Source organism: Macaca nemestrina, chromosome 17 (assembly GCF_043159975.1).
Source record: "Macaca nemestrina isolate mMacNem1 chromosome 17, mMacNem.hap1, whole genome shotgun sequence".
NCBI classification, from domain to species: domain Eukaryota; kingdom Metazoa; phylum Chordata; class Mammalia; order Primates; family Cercopithecidae; genus Macaca; species Macaca nemestrina.
In genome coordinates, this window is record NC_092141.1 from 22,175,173 (window position 1) to 22,194,573 (window position 19,401).

Genomic DNA, 19,401 nt, shown 5'->3' on the forward strand with positions numbered 1-19,401 from the left:
GCGGAGCGGGAGCCTGCAGCGTCAGGGGGGCTGTGTGCCTGCGGGGGCTGCGTTTCTGTGCCGCTGCTGCCGTGTGACCGTGTGTGTCTGGGTCTCTCCCATCCTCTCTTGTCTCTCTGGCCCTCACTCTCTGTGTGTGTCTTTCCCTCTTTCTGCCGGTTCGTGTGTGCGTGCCCGTGTGCGTGGGTGCGTTCGGACGAACGCGCCCCGTGCGCCCAAAGGCGACTTCTTGCGCGTCGGCCTGGCTCTGCCGAGCCTCTTTCTTCTGCCTCTGTGCCTGGGTCTTGCGGCGGGCTCGTCAGTGGTTTTCGCCGCCGTTCCACTTGGGGTCCCTGAGGGCCTCGGCCGCGTGAGGAGATGCGTCTTCCCCAGCAGCAGTGGAAATCTCGTTACCCTTGCCGAGCGGACTCTCTCCTGGGATCAAGATAACCACAGTCCAGCCAGGGCCAAAAGCCCCAGAGGAGCTCGTCGCCCGCCCTGCAGGAGAGGAGCAGACCCGCCTCAGAGGAGACGCTTGGACCTTTTCACGGCTCTTCTCTGAGAAATGAAGCCGCACCACGGCAGAAGCTTGAAGAGGAAGCCGGGAAGGGGAGATGCCAGGCCTCCCGGTCCCTGGAAGGCTGGCCTCTCCGGACAAGTCAGCCGTTGGGCAACCCTCCCCTTAGGCCCGCGGCGGTGGCACCGGGCAGTGTCGGGCCTGGGCTCCGGCCTCTGCTCTGTCCTCCCTCTTGCTCTGTCTCCCCTGTCTCTCGGGGGCCTACACGCTTGTCGGTCTGGCCGAACGTCTTGGACGCAGATGGCTTCCCAGTCCGTCAGGGAGACACTCCTCGGAGATCCGTGTGGTGACGGTTTCTCTCTCCAAACCTGTTTCTGCTTGCTTGGGCAGGTTCCATGACCCTGGAGCTCCCGGCTCCCATACGTGTCTCCCACAGGGAAGCTGTCTTGCTCTCCCTGTTTCACCTCATGGCTGGGTGGCCTGCCTAGCATGAGCGCTAGGCGACCGTGACTGGCCTTGTCTTCTTGGACAGGCGGTGCGGCACTTCCCCTCTGCACTTCCCCTCTCGTTCTTGAGGCACAGCCTCTCCTCGGCTCCTCTGAGCAGGTGGACTGACTCCCTGAATCTTCTGGCTCCCTCCTGGATCCCAGGCGTTCTTTGATTTCCCTTGGAATCCACGGGCAGGTCCCTTGGGACCCTCTTCCACCCGGGCACAGGCCTGGACTCCGCTGTTGGTTTCGCCGTCGCCCGGTACGCCCGGGCTGACACGCATTCACATCGTCTGCTCGGGGATCGGCCAGTGCCACGCGTGGGGCCAGTGGCTCCGCCGCGGGACCGCCCCTGTCCCTGTTTGCGCGGGTCCTGGAAAGCAGAGGCAGCTTGCGGGAGCCCCGGGGCTTTCGCAAGCGGGGCTAGGCCGCCGCTCTTTCGGAGAGGGAGGGAGGCCTAGGGTCCTGCATGCTTCTCGGTCTGTGTGAATGTCTTCAACATGGGACAGTTTCCATTTCATCAGGAAATACTTCCTAGGGGTCCGGATCTTGATTGCTTTCATCTTCTGTGGTATTTCTTATTGTTTGGACCGGTTTTATTACTCTGGAGTTCTCATACCTATCTGGGAGGGGGCACTTCCATTGATCTCCATGTCTCAAGTGATTGCTGCCTGGTCTGTCCGAGACCAGTGTGATGCTACCCCTCCGTGGCTGACCTTTGCCTGCCAGGAAAGGCAGTGTTGCATCCCGCCTGTAATTTTTCGCTTATTTCTGAAATCCCTTCGGTTCCCCTGCTCCTGGGCAAAATGCCTTCAAGCACTGAATCTTTTGACTGCCACGGATTTCAAGTCTCCCAAGGGATTGGGTTTTGCTGGTTGTCAGGGGAGGTGGTGTCAGGGGAACCACCTGGTGGTGGGCTGTTGGTGGGGTATACTTTTTCAAAACGTCTGGGCCCCTCTGGCAGGCATCCCTGCATGTGGCTTGGACTCTAGCACAGGTCCTGTCTCACAGGTTTTCAGGTGTGCTTGGCTTTTCCTCAACTTTGTGTGCGAAATCCCAGTGGCCCCCGGGCACATGCCTGGACCTCACTATCTGCCTCAGCATCGTCCCAGATGACCTCAAAGACACACGCTCACTCCATCTGCTCTTGAGGGAAGTCAATGCCATGTGTGGTCACATTGGCTCTATCTTGGCCTCGCCTTTGTCTCTTGTTGCATGTGTTGGGGAAAGCTGTGTCGGGATTTCGGAGTCCCCGGGCCTTGGAGACGAAGGTAAACCCCTACCCTACTCAGGAAGGAGGGAGGCAATGGACTCATGGGCCAGTTTATTCAGCAAACAGCAGGCCATGCAACTCTTGGGATCTTTATGTGCCCCAGCGAGGCCCTTCCTGCCTCACTACATTGTAACCCCATTCCTGATCACCCGGTGGGATCCATTATTGGATTCGAAGGGGTGTCCAGAGAGCCCAGCGGGCACCCTGAAGCTCCTCCTCCACCGGGAACCAAAGCAGAAAACCAATCAAGAAGGTCCTGACGATAGGACTCCTATGGGTCTGACCCTGGCTCTCGCGCAGGCCCCTCTCCTAGTCCTCTTCCCACCCGCCGCCTCCGACTGCTCCACTGCTGCCACTGCCGCCCCAGTCCCCGCGTCGCGTCGCCACCATTTTTTAAGGGGTCCCCAGCCTGAGTCTCTGGAGCAAAGGGGGAGTCAGCCTTGCCAGTGCTCATGCGCGAGGCCTGAGCTGCGGTTTTGGTCACAGCGATTGACACCATTTCCTGGGGATGGGTCCCTGAGACTTGGCGAAGTAGGAGCCCTGTGTGATAGTGCGTCAGAGTCGGGGCTGAGAGCAGTCCTGGCCAGGGCTTTAACAGGATGGTCTCCAGAGGCCGGGATTCACGGAGATCCGACCAGCAGGAAGAAACCTCAGGAGGAAGAAACCTCAGGCTGATCTCCGGGGAGGCAGCGCGAGATCCCAGCCTCAGGCCAGGATTCGTGGAGTGTCAAGGAGGCCTCTTTCCCAATCTTCACTTCACCTGCCACCGCCTCAGTCCCCACAGCCCCCGCTCCACCATATATTTTTTTATGTAGTCAGTGTCTCACTGTCACCCAGTCTGGAGTGCAGTGGCGAGATCTCAGCTCACTGCAAAGTCTTCCGCCCGGATTCAAGTGATTCTCTTCCCTCCGCCTCCCGAGTACCTGGGATTAGAAGGATTAGTCAGAGTCAGGGCTAAGACCAGCTCTCGCCAGGGGCATAGATGGGATGGTCTTGGAGGCCAGGATCCACGGAGGGTCGTCCAGAAGGAAGAAACCACGGGCAGAGGGCCGGAGAAGCAGCGCGGGATCCCAGGCTCAGGCCTGCACCGACTGATGGTGTGCCAGTGAGTCTCTTCAAAAGAGGAGAGGTTTGCTTGTGTGCCTGTGGGCTGCTCTCTTACCCACGGGTCATAGTCACAGACAGCAGAACCCGGCAGCTTCAGGGGCTGCCTGGGAGTGGGTGTTACCCTGCCACTGCCATACGTCTTTGTGCATTTGTGTGTGTGCCTGCGTCTCTTCTTTCTCTCTCCTTTCTCTCTCTTTCGCTCTGTGTCCGTGTGTGTGTGTGTGTGTGTGTGTTGGGACACATGTGCCCTGTGTGCCGGAGGGTGGTATCTTGTACGTTGACCTTCCCTCTGGTCAGCCTCTCCCTGCCTCTCTGCCTGGGGCATGTGGCCGGTTGTCAGTCGTTTTCCGCTGTTCCAGTTTGGGTTTGTGAAAGTCTGGAGGAGTTGGGGAGCTGTGTCTATCTGGTAAGGATTTAAATCACCTCTCCACCCTGAGAGGCCTCTTTTCTAGGATTAAGACCTCTACCCCCCAGCCAAGGGTAATAGTCTCACCTGAGAAGTCATCGTCTACCTGCAGGAGCGGTGCAGAGCGACCTCAAAGAAGATGGTTCTCATTCCTCTCTCTCTTTCATCTCATTGAGAAATCTAGCCACAGGGTAACACAGGTTTTGAAAAGAAGGGAACAGGACCATGGCAAGGATCTGTGAGTGTGCAGGCTGTGTTTCACATATCATTAAACATAGTCTAGTGAGTGTTTTGCAGATAGCTGGCATTTAACTTTGTTTTATTGAATCAAAGAAAGAAAAAATGCTGAGAAAAAAATGACACAACTTGCCTGCCAGTCCGTCTGATTGTTACAAATTTAATAGTAATTTTAATTTATCTCATGTAAAGGTCCTTGGCAGTGATACCTAATTTCCTAAGATAGCCTTGCTTTATTTGGTATGATTAAGATGTCATGCATATCAGAGTATCTGGAAATTCTTCCCAACTCCCTTGACATAATGATTAATCACAATTCCAAAATAACATAACAAAACAAACAACAGAAAATCATTTGTTACTTAGTTCCTTCAAAATTTGTTTATTTAAGTTGTGGTTCCTTCATGTACGAAACATTTTTATGCGTCTGGCACTCTTCCAGCCACAGATTTCATCTTAAACAACCTAAGTATTGAAATGCTTGTGCCCTTTGATTAATTTTTCCTACATAAATACTTTGATATAAAAGCTTCATTGAGGCTGGGTGCAGTGGCTCACAACTCTAATCCCAGCTCTTTGGGAGGCGGAGGCCAGCAGATCACAGGGTCAGGAGATCAAGACCATCCTGGCCAACATGGTGAAACCCCATCTCTTCAAACATACAAAGAATTGGCCAGTGGAGGCTAGGCGTTGCTTCATGCCTGTAATCCCACACTTTGGGAGGCTGCAGCAGGCAGATTAAGGAAGGTCAGGAGTTCGAGATGAGACCAGTCTGCCCAACCTGGCAAAACCTATGTCTATTAAAACTATAAAAAATTAGCCAGATGTGGTGGCAGGCGCCTGTAATCCCAGCTACTCAGGAGGCTGAGGAAGGAGAATTGCTTGAACCCAGGAGGCGGAGGTTGCAGTGAGCTGAGATCATGCCACTGCACTCCAGCCTGGGTGACAAGAGTGAAAATTTACCTGAAAAAAGAAAGAAAGAAAGAAACCTTGTCTATACCAAAAATACAAAAATTAAACCCTGAAGGTCACGTCCGAATGAGAAAGACATTGTTTGGATCAAATTGTCTGACACTAAGGAATAGTGCAGACTGGCCAAGTGAGGTGACTCACACCTATAATCCCAGCACTTTGGGAGGCCAAGGCAGGTGGATCACCTGAGGTCAGGAGTTCAAGACCTGCCTGACCAACATGGTGAAACTCCATCTCTACTAAAAAAAAAAAGTACAAGAAAATTAGCCGGGCGTGGTGGCGCGTGCCTGTAAATCCCGGCTACTCAGGAGGCTGAGGCAGGAGAATTGCTTGAATCCAGGTGGCAGAGGTTGTGGTGGGTGGAGATCATGCCACTACACCTTAGCCTGGGCAACAAGAGTGAAAATCTGTCTCAAAAAAAAAAAAAAAAAAAAAAAAGAATAGTGAAGAGTTAGGGCAGATTTATTTTCAGAGAAGCAGGGAATCTGGAATTTTTGGTGAAATGTCCCTATTTCCAGAAGCTGAAAATGCTCTCAAAGGTAAAATTCAAGTTAGCCTATATCAAGCTTCTCCTTGTTCTATGTGTGAATAGCTAGTCTGTATCTTCACCTATGTATATTTAAAAATCAACCTTAAGAAGGCCCTTGGCCACCATAATCCTTCCACATGGTAGCAAGAGCCCAGCCTCTGAGACTGTGCTTCCTTCCCGCCTCCCACTGGAATGCCTTCCCCCTAATCTCCAAGGTATCAAACCGGTCAGGGACAGCTGAGACAACCCTACTTCTGGGAGTCCTCCCCAACCCCTTGAAGTCACAGGCATCTCTGATGTCCCTGCCCTTCATCCACATCACTGAACAATTAAGTGCACACATCTCTGTACTTCTATTTAAACCATTCCATATGTGTTTACAATTAACGACTTCATGAATGACTGCGGTATGGATGGAGCAGAAAGGAATGCTGAGGGAGGACTCCGGTTAGAATGAGCTGCTCTTCCAGGACTAGGAATGAACTTTCCCCAGTACCAACCAGGCAGCCTCCAGGGCAAGAAAAGGTAAGGGGATCCATCCTGTTGACAGCCAAGATGGAATTACAGGTAATTCTCACCTCTTTTTGGACTCTCAGTTGGAAACCCCCAGCCACAAGGTGAAGCACAATCCACTCCAGAGCCCCACAGTTGGGGCCGGGGATGTCACAGAAATCACTAGGGCAGCCAGTTCCCATCCGGGGGGGGCCCAGACTGACCCAGCACCCTCAAGCTTTGCTCCAAACTCAGGCCAGGGAGTGAAGCCCTTGTCCCCAAGCCACAGAGTGAGGGTTTGTCTCTAACCCTGTAGGCTCCAGTGAAAGGAAAATGGCCTGCAGGTGCCCACAGGAGAGCACCTGAGTTCTGAGACAGCTCTACAGCTCCCAGCCTTCATTCCCATGAGTAACACAGGGACACACAGAGGGGCATGCTGACTGCCTATAGGGCACCCATGGAACATGGATGCACCCAGCAGGTCCTGAAACCGGTCAGGTAATGAGGTGCAGAGGTGTGGGGAAGACCTGGAGGGAGGCCTTACTGGGTGCCAACCAGCCTAACCAGCCGGGGCCACAGACCAGAAGTGCTTCTGACGTTAACCAGACACAGGGAAGGTGTGTAGGATGGGTAGTAGAAGTGACTGCAGAGGCCTCTGGGGATTGTAGTTTTGGAGCTAGAGAGGCAGGAAAGCAGTTGGTTTTGCCCACACAGGGTGCCTCTGACATCTGCACAGCACATACAACCAAGTTTAGGAGCCTACTGTTAAGATGCCCAAGTGACATTGACAAGTTTCGCTGGGAGCCAATGAGGTCTGCTGACCACAAAAGCATCGCAGTACTGCTGAAGGATTCTGGAAAATGTGGTGCAGGTTGGCCGGTATGCACTGACCTTCCCCTGAAGGTGACCTGAGCTCACCACGCAAGTCTCCTCCCTGGTGTGCCCTTCCCCGAGCAGATGCCAGATTGGGACAGAAGCAGCTCAGGGAGAGGTGATGCTTTGCCATGACTCCTGGTTTGCAGGTGACACTGGCCCTGTGTTGCCTACAGTAGGAGGGTGTACCAGGACAGGGAACCCCAAGGCTGTTTTCAGGAAGAGCAAGATTGGCTTGCAGCAAACTCCCGGAATGGAGATGGGGAGAGTCTTGTAGCATTTCCCCGGCATTTTAGGGGATGGAGCCTGGACCTGGGTGAACAGCAAAAGATCGCCTGGTGGTAGTGGTGGTGAGGCTGGGAGACTTGAGCCAGAAATTCCTGAGGATCTTTTTTTTTTTTTTTTTTTTTTTTTTTGACAGAATCTCGCTCTGTCACCCAGACTGGAGTGCAATGGTGTGATCTCGGCTCATTGCAACCTCTGCCTCCCAGGTTCAAGAGATTCTCCTGCCTCAGCCTCCTAAGTGGCTGGGATTACAGGTGCCTGCCACCATGCCCAGCTAATGTTTTTATATATTTTTTTAGTAGCAATGGCGTTTTGCCATGCTGCCCAGCCTGGTCTTGAATACTCGACCTGAAGTGATCCACCTGCCTCGGCCTCCCAATGTGCTGGGATTACAGGCATGAGCCCCCAGGCCGATCTCATTTTTATCTTTTCTCTTACAGGTTTTTATTTTGTCTTTTTTTTTTTTTATCTTACAGGTGCGGCTTGGAGGAAACTTCTGGAGGGTGGGGTGGTGCTGAAGAGGAGGCAACATTGTAACTGTTTTGTTCAACATGGGTGTTTTCTTTATGCATCAATTTGTATTTTTAAAGATATTACATTAAAATTTTGTTTATCTTGATTACTGTGTTTTTTTGGTGCCCCATAATTTCTCTATCCATAGTCCTGAGCCTTGATACAAAGTGAGGACCTGGCCTCTGGGCATCAAGCAGCCAGAAATTCCCTTAGGAGCTTTCTCTGAATTGTTGAATTGTGAGTGATTATTTTCCTTTCCTGACTTCCCTAATATCCACAATTTCCTCGTAATCATCCTCCAAAGCCACACCCACAAGGCACCTCTGAGACCTATCATGAAGCAGATATTCAAAAATTATTTGTAAATCTTCACACACCACCCCTGCCACAATGTCTTCCAACATCACTTTGCCTGGAGAATTAAAAAACAAGGTTTGCATGTTGAGTATCAGCCTCTCCCATTGGGTGGGTGTTTAGGAAGGAGGATCAGCCAAGAGTCTTATTCCAGCCCAGGTAAATGACCTTGCCAAAGATTTGATATCCACAAATGTGGAATCCTTGTAACAGAACTCAGTGGGAACCAAAGTCAGGCATGGGGCTGGGCTTTAAGGAGCACAAACGAAAAGGAAGGACTAGAAAACTTCAGAAAGGTACTGGTGGGGGATGGCGGGGTTGGGGGAATGGGGGACAGTGAGGATGTGGGATCCTGAGATAATCCGAATCCCTATGTGTAGACGTATGTGTACAAAGGCTGTAAAGAGAGACCCAGGCTGATGGGGTATCTGTAATCAAACATAATGTGGCAGCAGGTCAAGTGATAAAGGGACTCTGGAAAAACAGAACAAGCAGCAAAATGAGCAGTATCAAACTCCACAGAACTTAACCAACACCAAGACACTAAGAAAGGTATTCCAAGGAGGATCCAGGTGCCTGTGCAAAGACCAAGCAGTGAGCAGACGTGTGTGTTAGTGATTCCATTAGCATGAACTGAACATCATCTAATACAGCATCTCACAGTTCTGTGTGCATCAGACTTATCTGGGGGACTTGTTAAATACAGATTGTTGGGTCTCACTCCTAGAGTCTCTGGTTCAGTGTTTTGCGGTGCAGCCTGTGAGTCTGTATTTCCAGCATGTTATTCAGGTACTGCTAATACTGTTGGTCCAAGGACTTTGCTATGATCTAATTTAATACTAGGTTTGGGGAGGTACTAAAGAGCAAAGAAACAACAGAGGAAGGGACCTGAAGCCTGTAGGGGCTTCTCTGTAAACTCAAACATAAAAGGCTTCAAGGCACTCAAAGAGCATTTACAGCATCATGTCTACAAATACAAGATACCACGCAGGGAGTGCTCCATCAAGTAGAGAGATGAGCCCACTGAGTGTCCCTGTCTCAGTCTGTTTGTGTTGCTATAACAGAATTCCACAGACTGGGTGATTTATAAGCAAGAGTTCACTTGGTTTACAGTTCTGGACACTGGAAAAGTGAGGGGCCTGCATCTGGTGAAGGTCTTGCTGTGCCGTCCTACGGTGGAAGGTGGAAGGGCAAGAGAGTGACCACATGTGAGAGGAGGGAGGGGGAAAGGGAGAAAGGGAAGGAAGCCATCCTCATTCTTTTATCAGGAACCCACTCCCAAGACAACTAACCCCCTCCGCCTTCATCCATTCCTGAGGGCAGAGCCTTTATGACCTAATCGCCTCTTCATGGTTCCACTGGGCAGCAGTATTGCATTACGGGTTGAGTTTCCAGCACATGAACTTCGGGGAACACCTTCAAACAGCAGCAGTCCTCGTGCAAGCCTTCCAGAAAACCTGCATGCCTGGCACTCTGGAATCCCTCTTTCCCACCCCTTCTCACTGCAACTCTAACATCATGATCCCTCATCATTTTCCATTCAAGCACAGGAAAGAACATAATCACTACACCCATTTTTTATGAACCATTCCTAAATTAAAATAATTCTATCACTCAAATAGAAATTTGCAAAAATAAATTTTCATTTTTGAAATGAGTGAATATGAATTTGAATTTTTTTCTTTTTTTTTTTGAGAAGGAGTTTTGCCCTGTGCCCCAGGCTGGAGCGAAGTCATGAGATCTTGGCTCACTGCAACCTCTGCTCCCTGGGTTGAAGCAATTCTCCTGCCTCAGCCTACCGAGTGACTGGGATTATCAGCACCCGCCAACATGCCCAGCTAAATTTTGTATTTTTTTTTTTTTTTTTTTTTTTGAGCTGGAGTTTCACTACTGTTGCCCAGGCTAGAGTACAATGGCGTGATGTTGGCTCACTGCAAACTCCGCCTCACAGTTTCAATCGATTCTCCTGCCTCAGCATACCAAGTAGCTGGGATTACAGGCATGCACCACCACACCCGACTAATTTTGAATTTTTAGTAGAGACGGGGTGTGGCCATGTTGGCCAGGCTGGTCTCGAACCCTTGACCTCAGGTGATCCGCCCATCTCGGCTTCCCAAAGTGCTGGATTACAGGTATGAGCCTCTGCACCAGGCCCTGAATATGAAATTCTATATTGGTTTAATGGAAACTCTAAAATATATAGAAAGTAAAAATAATTACCAAAACTGTTCAATGATGCAAAGGAACACATACAGTGAGATCTTACATCCTAAAACTTATAGACCTAAATATGTTATTTTAAAAATCAAGCAGAAACATAAGGGGCTGTATATACACCTTTCAAAATAAGCTTTCTGGCCGGGAGCAGTGGCTCACGCTGTAATCCCAGCACTTTAGGAAGCCGAGGCGGGGGGATAACCTGAGGTCAGGAGTTCAGGACCAGCCTGGCCAACATGGTGAAACCTCGTTTCTACTAAAAATACAAAAATTAGCTGGGCGTGATGGTGGGCACCTGTAATCCCAACCTCTCAAGAGGCTGAGGCAGGGAGAACTGCTTGAACCCGGGAGGCGGAGGTTGTAGGGAACTGAAACATGGCATTGTACTCCAGTCTGGGCGACAGAGCAAGACTCCATCTCAAGAAAAATAATAATAATAAAAAATAAAATAAAATAAGCTTTCTAGGTTCGGCGCAGTGGAAGGTGGAAGGGCAAGAGAGTCACTACGTGTGAGAGGAGGGAGGGGGAAAGGGAGAAAGGGAAGGAAGCCTTTCTTTGGGAGGCTGAGGCAGGCAGATCACTTGAGGTCAGGAGTTTGAGACCAGCCTAGCCAAAATGGCAAAACTCTGTCTCTACTAAAAAGACAAAAATTAGCCAGACTTGGTGGTGCACATCTGTAATCCCAGCTACTTGGGAGGCTGAGGCCGGAGAATCGCTTGAACCTGGAAGCCAGAGGTTGTAGTGAGCCGAGATTGCACCACTGCACTGCAGCCTGGGTGACAGAGTGAGACTCCATTTCAAAAAAACAAACAAACAAATAAAAAAACCACTTTTTGCAGGGGTGTGGGGTAGACAGGAATTGAGGCAGAGAGAGCAGTGGGGATGTACATAAAATCACCCTCCAGAGCTGTGCTGTCCAATAAGACTGCTGAGCACTTGAAAGATGGCTAGTCCAACCTGAGAAATGCTGTAAGGGGAAAACACATTTTAAAAAAAATTCTGAATACTCGGAATAAAAGAAAGAATGGGCCGGTGTGGTGGCTCACACCTGTAATTGTAGCACTTTGGAACTCCAAGGCAGGAGGATTGCATGATCCTGGAGTTTGAGACCTGGACAACATAGCAAGACCTCATCTCTTCAGGGAAAAAAAAAAATTAGGCCAAGTGCAGTGGCTCACACCAGTAATCCCAGTACTTTGGGAGGCCAAGGTGGGTGGATCACTTGAGCTCTTGAGTTCCAGACCAGCCTGTACAACATGCCAAAACCCTGTCTTAACAAAAACATACAAAAATTAGTCAGGTGTGGTGCCACTTGTTTGCAGTCCCAGCTACTTGGGAGGCTGAGGTGGGAGGATCATTTGAGCCCTGAAGGTTGAGGCTGCAGTGAGCTGAGATTATGCCACTGCACTCCAGTCTGGGTGACAGAGCGAGACCCTATCTTCCAAAAAAAAAAAAAATTAGCTGGGCATGGTGGTGGTCAGGACTAGTCTGACCAACATGGAGAAACCCTGTTTCTACTAAAAATACAAAAGTAGCCAGGTGTGGTGGCACATGATTGTAATCCCACCTACTCGTGAGGCTGAGGCAGGAGAATCCTTTGAATCCAGGAGGTGGAGGTTGCAGTGAGCTGAGATCATGCCACAGCACTCCAGTCTGGCAACAGAGCGAGACTCCGTGTCAAAAAAAAAAAAAAAAAAAAAAAATATATATATATATATATATATATATATATATATAAAATTTTGGAGGGAAGTTTCAAAATCAATCAGTAAGCACCCCCCCAGGTTTATCCTTATGTAAAGTGACCCCACTGCACATGCAGGATTAAATAAACCTTGAAAATATTATGCTAAGTGGAAGAAGCCAGTCACAAAATACCACATATTATGTAATTCCATTTAAATAAAATGTCCAAAATACGACAATACATAGAGACAGAAAGTAGATTAGTGGTGGCTCAGGGTTAGGGGAGTTGGGGGGAAATGGAGGGTTACGGGGTTTACTTTGGGGTCATGAAAATGATCTAAAATTTATTGTGGTGACGTTTGCACAACAGTGCAAATATACTGAAAACTGTTGAATTTTGCAGTTTAAATGGGTGGTTTCTGTGGTATGTTATTAATATTTCTCAATAAAACTTCAAAGAAATATATAGTGCCTGTGTGTCTTTTAATGTATTATTCCTCCAGAGTTCAGTCCACAGTTTTACACTTGATGAAGAAATTAAGAGCTTATTTCTTCTTCTTTTTTTCTTTTTTGAGACCGAGTCTCCCTCTGTTGCCCAGACTGGAGTGCATTGGCATGATCTCGGCTCACTGCAACCTCCAGGCTAATTTTTGTATTTGTAGTAGAGACAGTGTTTCACCATGTTGGCTAGGCTGGTCTCGAACTTCTGATCTCAAGTGACTCCCCCACTTTGGCCTCCCAAAGTGCTGGGATTGCAGGCGTGAGCCACCGTGGCCTGCCCAAGATTTAGTTTCCGTTGTTTCAGATGCCCTAGGATCATTTTATTCTACCTTAATTTCTGACGCATCATCTCAGTGGAAATTTTACATTAGGTCCCAAAGTATTTTACTCTTTTTAAGTTTTTATCAGCTGGGTACAGTGGCTCACACCTGTAATCTCAACACTTTGGGAGGCCAACGTGGGAGTATCAGTTGAGCCCAGGAGTTCAAGACCAGTCTCTGTAACATAGTCACACCCACATATCTACAAAATAATTTTTTTTTAAGTAGGTGGCATATTGGTGCATGTCCGTGGTCTCAGCTACTACACGGGCTGAGGTAGGAGGATCACTTGAGCCCAGGAGGTGGAGGCCATGGTGGCCATGATTATACCGCTGCACTCCAGCCTGGGTGACAGAGCAATACCCTGTCTAAAAAAGTTTTTTATAATTAGAATTTTTTTTTAGAAAACAAAGTATACACTTAGTGACTTGATACAAATGAATGACTTTGATAATCTAAAGAAACCAAAATAAATAAATAAATAAATAAAAACCCACAGCCATTTTTCTTATATGAGTCTCTGGTGTCTCGAAGTTGTAAGAATTATGAATTATGATTAATAACAAATACGCATGACAAGGATTCAATAAGGGATAGGCATTAATAAATTGCAATGCACACTTACTGGAGTAAGGCCTTTAAAGATGTACAAGAAAAAGAAAGAAAGAGAAAAGGCATTGAAAAACTGCATTGCCTACCAAAACGCTAAAGTTTACGTAAGTCCATTAATCAGCACACACACACACAAACACACATGCAATGGGTGTGTAAAATGGTCAACACAGTCTCCCATGAATGTATCCTCTTATTAATAGGTCTGTGGGGGTAAGAGATGAGGTTCTATAGATCCTGGTATCAGGGATGGGGAATCTGTGAGGTCCCTGGGGTGAGAGATGAGGGTCTGTAGATTAGGGATGGGTGGTCTTTGGGATAGTGATGAGGTCCATGGAGCCAATGATTGTGGGTATGTAGGGTCAGTGATGAGGGAATCTGGTGTCAGTGATGGGATGTGTGTGGAATCAATGAGAGAGTGTGGAATCAATCTGTGAAAACCAGACTTGTGGTGTCATCTCTCAGGCTGACGCATCCTGATCTGTGTGTCAGTGGTGGAAATTCTATGTGGTCAGAGTGTGGCTGGCAGGTTCCTGCCACTGGGTATTCCGGGTCTGGCCAAGTGCACAGATTCCCTTACCTGGTCCTGGCTGGAGAGGCCCTTCTCAAGGACTCCTCACGTGAAAGGTGGGTTGGTGGCAGTTTTTTGTTTTTTTTTTTTTTAAGGGATAGTTGGCTTTTTCTTTTGGGGTTCTTTTTACATTTGGAGACCACAGACACATGCAGCTTTTAGGAAGAAATTTTTGTCTGGGTGTTCGCTAGGTCCTTTGGGTCAAGCTGTCTAATGGGAGCGAAGCTGACCATTCCCTCAGTGCATTTCACATCTAGAGGGTCACTTTAAGGTGTCCACACAGTGGCGTGCAAGTGACTTGTGGCTTTGGGTGGGAAGAAACAACTAAGAAAGTCCCAGGAGCGCTCCTCGGGCTGGATTTGTCACAGCTGGAAGAAAAGCCTCCCTAACCCATCAGGCGCCAATGGGAGATGCCTCTGGGCTGTGAGAGGCTGGCAGAGATGGGACCTGCAGACCCAGAGAGTTCGGGCACAGAAGCCTGTTACTGCCAGATGTTGAGACGTTGTCGTGGGAACAAGGGCCTTTCGGGTCAGATCAGAGCCTTTCTCAGACAATTCTTTCGGTAACTGGGGAGCTCCTGTGCAGCACACACCCCTGTGAAGGCCTAGTGCTGTCTCCTGCAGAGTCTTCTTTGGTCTGACAGCCACTTGTTTCTTACATCCCTGCACTAATCTCGCCATCTGCTCCTATGTAGCCCAGGCATTTGTCCTATGCTGATCCTCTCTTTCCTGATAGGTGGGCTGTCTCTCCAGCTTCTGTGAGGACAGTTCAAATTATGGGGGAGAGGGCAGGTGCAGGGCAGCAGTGCCAAGGGGAGTGTGGGTGAGTTGGGGGAGCAGGGGCTCATTTTTCTTTGTAGCTCAGATTCCTAAGCCTGTGACTTTGAGAATCGGTGTCTTCCTTGCAGTATTTCAATCTGAGGCTCTTGGGGAGAGGGCAGAGGTGGAGCTGGATGGAAGTGTGGTAGGGAGAGGGGTGGGTGTAGGAACACGGAGAATGTATCAGGTGGTGTCTTTATTCCTGGCACCTTACTTTACCTGCTGGAGTTTCCTAGTCTGCTCCTTGACCCTGAAGGGGTCTGAGGGGGGATGTTGGTTGCCAGTATGGGTGATTTTGGCTCACTGCAACCTCCGCCTGCCAGGTTCAAGAGAGTCTCCTGCCTCAGCCTCTCTAGTAGCTGGGACTACAGGTGTCCGCCACCACACCTGACTAAATTTTTTATATTTAGTAGAGATGGGTTTTCACCATGTTAGCCAGGATGGTGTCGATCTCCTGACCTCGTGATCCACCTGCCTTGGCCTCCCAAAGTGCTGGGATTACAGGCATGAGCCATCGCACCCAGCCCAGAATCTACAGTTTAACAAGATCTGAGGATGATCCTTATGTGTGTAAAAGTTTGATAAGCACTGGTCTATCTAGCCCACTGGTTCCCAGCCCAGGCCTGCACATTAGAATCCCCTGGAGAGGCTTTTCAAAAGTACTTGTGCCCAGGTCCCACTGTAATGCACTTGATTCAGGAATGAGCCAGGGCGTGGGTTTAGTTTCAGAGCTCTCCAGGTGATTGTAATGTGCAACCAGGGCTGAGAACCACCGCTATGGGTATCACCCTCAGTTAGGAGAAGAGTTCCCCATCAGGGCACTGTTTTGAACATTCTGTCATGAAAGTTTGAAAGAGCAGCCAAAAGCTGCAAAGCCATAACTACCTGCTGAGAACAGAACTGGAGCAGGTGCAGGCAGATTACTCTCTTTCATGCTTCTCCCCTCTCACCTCACAAATGTCTCTTCCTTTTGCTTGCCTTTGACCTCCCATTCTTTTAGTTTCTTTTTTGCTCTCCCTTAATGATATATAATATTAGTTAATTTAAAAATTGGTTATAATTATATAACTATGTAGCTAATTATATAACTATATATTAATTATATAGTAGTTAATATAAAACACTTTCCACAGGAGCCTATCATTTTAGTATGTAAAACACTGAAATGTATATAGACGACCCTTGAACAACATGTCCACTTCTAGGCAGATTTTCTTCTGCCTCTGCCACCCCGAGACAGCAAGGCCAACCCCTCCTCTTCCTCCTCCTCCTCAGCCTACTCAAGGTGAAGATGATGATGCAGGCCTGCAGTTATGATGATCCACTTACACTTGATGAACAGTAAATATCTTTTCTCTTCCTTATGATTTTCTTAATAACATTTCATTTTCTCTAGCTTACTTTATTGTAATTATATGGTGTATAATACATATAACATACATCATATGTGTTCATCAACTGTTTCTGGTTTCAGGCTTCAGGTCAACAGTAGTTAAGTTTTGGGAGAGTCAAAGATTAAACCTGAATTTTCAACTGCATGGGAGTAGGTGTCCCTAACCCACATGTTGTTCAAAGGTCAACTGTATTTAGTTTTAACATATGAAATCTTATTAGATAATATGAACAGGAGATAGCTTAAAAGCCCTTGTATTCTGAAAGCTACATGGCTTTGATGTGCCATTTTAATAACAGGTAAATTGAATGTTTTGGATTTCTGTCTGTAAAACAAAACCAATGCAACTACTAGTTGAGATGCTTTGTATTTGCATATGGCCCTTCACAGACACCCCCAACCCCTAATCCCCAGACACACTCCTCAGAATTTGACCCTAATCGAAGTTTTCACCCTATTTTAGGGCACATGTTTATGCAGTGTGTACTATGAGAGCGCACTTAGTGCAGTTAGATTATGCAGTCTTCTGGGACAGTTTGGCCATTCCAAGGGGCTTTGCCATACAATAAAAACCATTAGCACTGAACTTCAAAGACATTAGGCGAGGTGAAAGAAGCCAGACACAAAAGACTACCGATTGTATGATTCCATTTGTATAAAATGCCCAGAAAAGGCATATCTATAGAGACAGAAGGTAAATTAGCAGTTACCTGGGGTGGGAGAGAGAAATAACTGCAAATGGACACTGCGGGGTTTTGGTGGGGGGAGGGGATAGAAATGTTTTAAAATTAGATTATTCCTATTGTGGCACAATTCTATAAATAGATTCAAAAAGTATCCAATTGTACTGGTAAAACAGATGCATTCATTGATATGTAAATTATACCTCAATAAAGCTACTTAAAAATAGCAAATAACCAAAAAATTAGCACTAAATATTTCTCCACCTCAAAATAAGCTCTTTCACCCTCATCCTTTTCCAGTAATATCCGGTGAAGAGGAAGGAGCAAAATGGTTTTAACGCAGACTCACTTATTTAAGAAAAGTATATATTCCCATTGCCGGTGGTTCGTTACCATTTTTATTTGCTTTCGAGTATTCTGAGGTCTGGCAAGGCAAGGAAAGGAGAGAGAGGGGGGAAAAGGAGGAAAATTTGAAAAGAAATAAAAGCTATCGGACTTTTTTTGTTTGTTTGTTTTTGAGACGGAGTTTCGCTCTTGAATCTGGGAGGCGGACATTTTTAAAACAGCTGCCTGGGGAAGCGGCCGGACGCAGGGGAAGGCAGCGCTGCTGGAAGGTGTTAACCCCACGGGCGCAGACATCTGGCGGGAGCGAGGGCTTTGGCAGAGCCCGGGCCGCCCTTACTAGTCTGTACAGGGGAGCTGTCCCACCTGCTGATTTATCATTCCCTAATGTCACGGGGATGGGATGTTGAAATTGTGGCTAGAATGTGAAATACGAAAACCACGAAGACTATGGTTTAGCGTCTGGGGAAGATCAGCTTTAACCTGCAGAACATCTTGTAAACGGGAGGCATCCTTGGCCCTCGCCTGTAGGTTTTTTACTCCAACACTCAAGCTGGGGATCTGGGCGGGCAGAACGTTCTTGGGTTAGAGCAGACAGAGGCAAGAGTGGAATTAATAAAAGCAAAACCACTTCTGTGCTGCTATGGGGATAGTGCGGGCGAGCGCCGGGAGGACCAAAGTAAATTTTAATTAAACAGAGACCTGATGTTGAAGGATAAATAAAACAACGTGGGGTGTAAACAGCTTAAATCAGGGATTCAAATGACACCTGCGAGTGACTAGACACGAGGTGGATCCTGATAATTTGTAGTCTCGGAGAAGATGCAGATGAGTAGGATAATACCCACAAATTTTGCTCCTTAAAAGAAATAATAGCTTGAATTTTAAGGAGGTACTAAATAAGAGAACTAAGTGGGAGAATGATTTTAACAGTTATCTGTGGAGGAAAAGGTAAGTTAGCAAAGGAAACACAAAACTACATGTGTGTAAATCTTGCATCAAAAAAAGTAAAAGATCAATGCTTTGTGTGATTTCTTTCTTTCCTCCTAGGATTTACATAGTGTGTTGAAGTTTTTCCTTTTCTTTTTCTTATTTTTTTTTATATTTCCACCGTTCAGCATGCCCCTATTTACAGGGAAAAATGCAGTTTCCACATTGTTTGTTGGGTTATCAAAATAAGCGTTGACCACCGTTCCCTCAATGCTTACGGTTTGTTTTAATTACTTCCTGTCATACCAAATGCATCTACCATATGGATTTTAAGAATTGGCCTCAAGATATGGGCATGCTGTGTTGAAAAATAGGACAACTTGACTACTGAATCTTCAGGTTCATTCATTTGTTCATTTATTCATTCATCCAGAAAAACGACCGCCCCAGGCACTGTACAGAAATGAACAAGTCTGCCTGCCTTCACACAGCACGCTATCTGCTCAAAGGGATGATACAAAAAGTAAGTGTGTGTGTGTGTGTGTGTGTGTGTGTAGCTGGTACCCAGCTAGAGTACGGAGTCCATTTTGCAACAATAGGCGGAAATATATATAAAGGAGTTCTTTTTCTGTCCAGCAATATCGGGCAGTGGAACTTTGCCAGAAGTCAGTAGTTCAGGTAACTGAAGATAATCATTCTTAAGAACCAGTTAAAAAATTGTAAAAGAATGTTTGCTGAGAGTCACTCTAAAATATCGCACTTACTCCTTTGCCTTCCTTTCGTTTGGTCATGATGACCCTTGACTACAGTTGCTTTAATACAGGGAGTCAGGGGCCTGGGAGGTTTTTGTTTACTTGTGTGTTTATTATATGTCACAGTTTCATCCTTATTGCTGTGCATATTCTTTAACCTCACTAGTTGTGCTTCTTCATCTGTAAAAGGAGGGGATGGACCTCACTAGAAGTTCTTTAAAGGCCTGTTCTAGTTTTGATGTTCGTTGCTTACGTTGTGCCATTAGAAAAGTCCCAGTGCCTTTACACCATGGACGGTAGCACGCCCCTTTGGAAAACGCCCGTAGTATGTGAGGACTTGGGACCCTTGTCAGGATCAAGGCTGTGCTTGTTAGAATTGTGTCCAAGGTACCTGTGAACATGTTCTGAGGGAGGCTGTGTGAAGCTCTTGGAAGTTTCCAGGTCGTGAACTTGTCAGCCTCTGTGAACTTGTCAGGATGCTCACAGGCTTCTTTTTGTTTTATTTCTCTCTCACTCCTAATTATTTATTTGGCTTGTTTCTGCTTTCAGTC

The 19,401-nt window shown here is 47.5% G+C and overlaps 1 long non-coding RNA gene across 4 annotated transcripts; it reads left to right on the forward strand.

Annotated features, from left to right (window-relative positions):
* Window positions 1-1,519: 1,519 nt before the first annotated feature.
* On the forward strand, window positions 1,520-7,777 carry LOC139359478 (uncharacterized). Of its 4 annotated transcripts, XR_011615513.1 has the most exons (5): window positions 1,520-6,075; window positions 6,317-6,498; window positions 6,715-6,879; window positions 7,295-7,412; window positions 7,635-7,777. It is a non-coding gene; the product is annotated as an uncharacterized lncRNA (long non-coding RNA). The 4 variants fall into 4 exon arrangements; XR_011615512.1 differs by lacking the exon at window positions 7,295-7,412; XR_011615514.1 differs by lacking the exon at window positions 6,715-6,879.
* The last annotated feature ends 11,624 nt before the right edge of the window (window positions 7,778-19,401 follow it).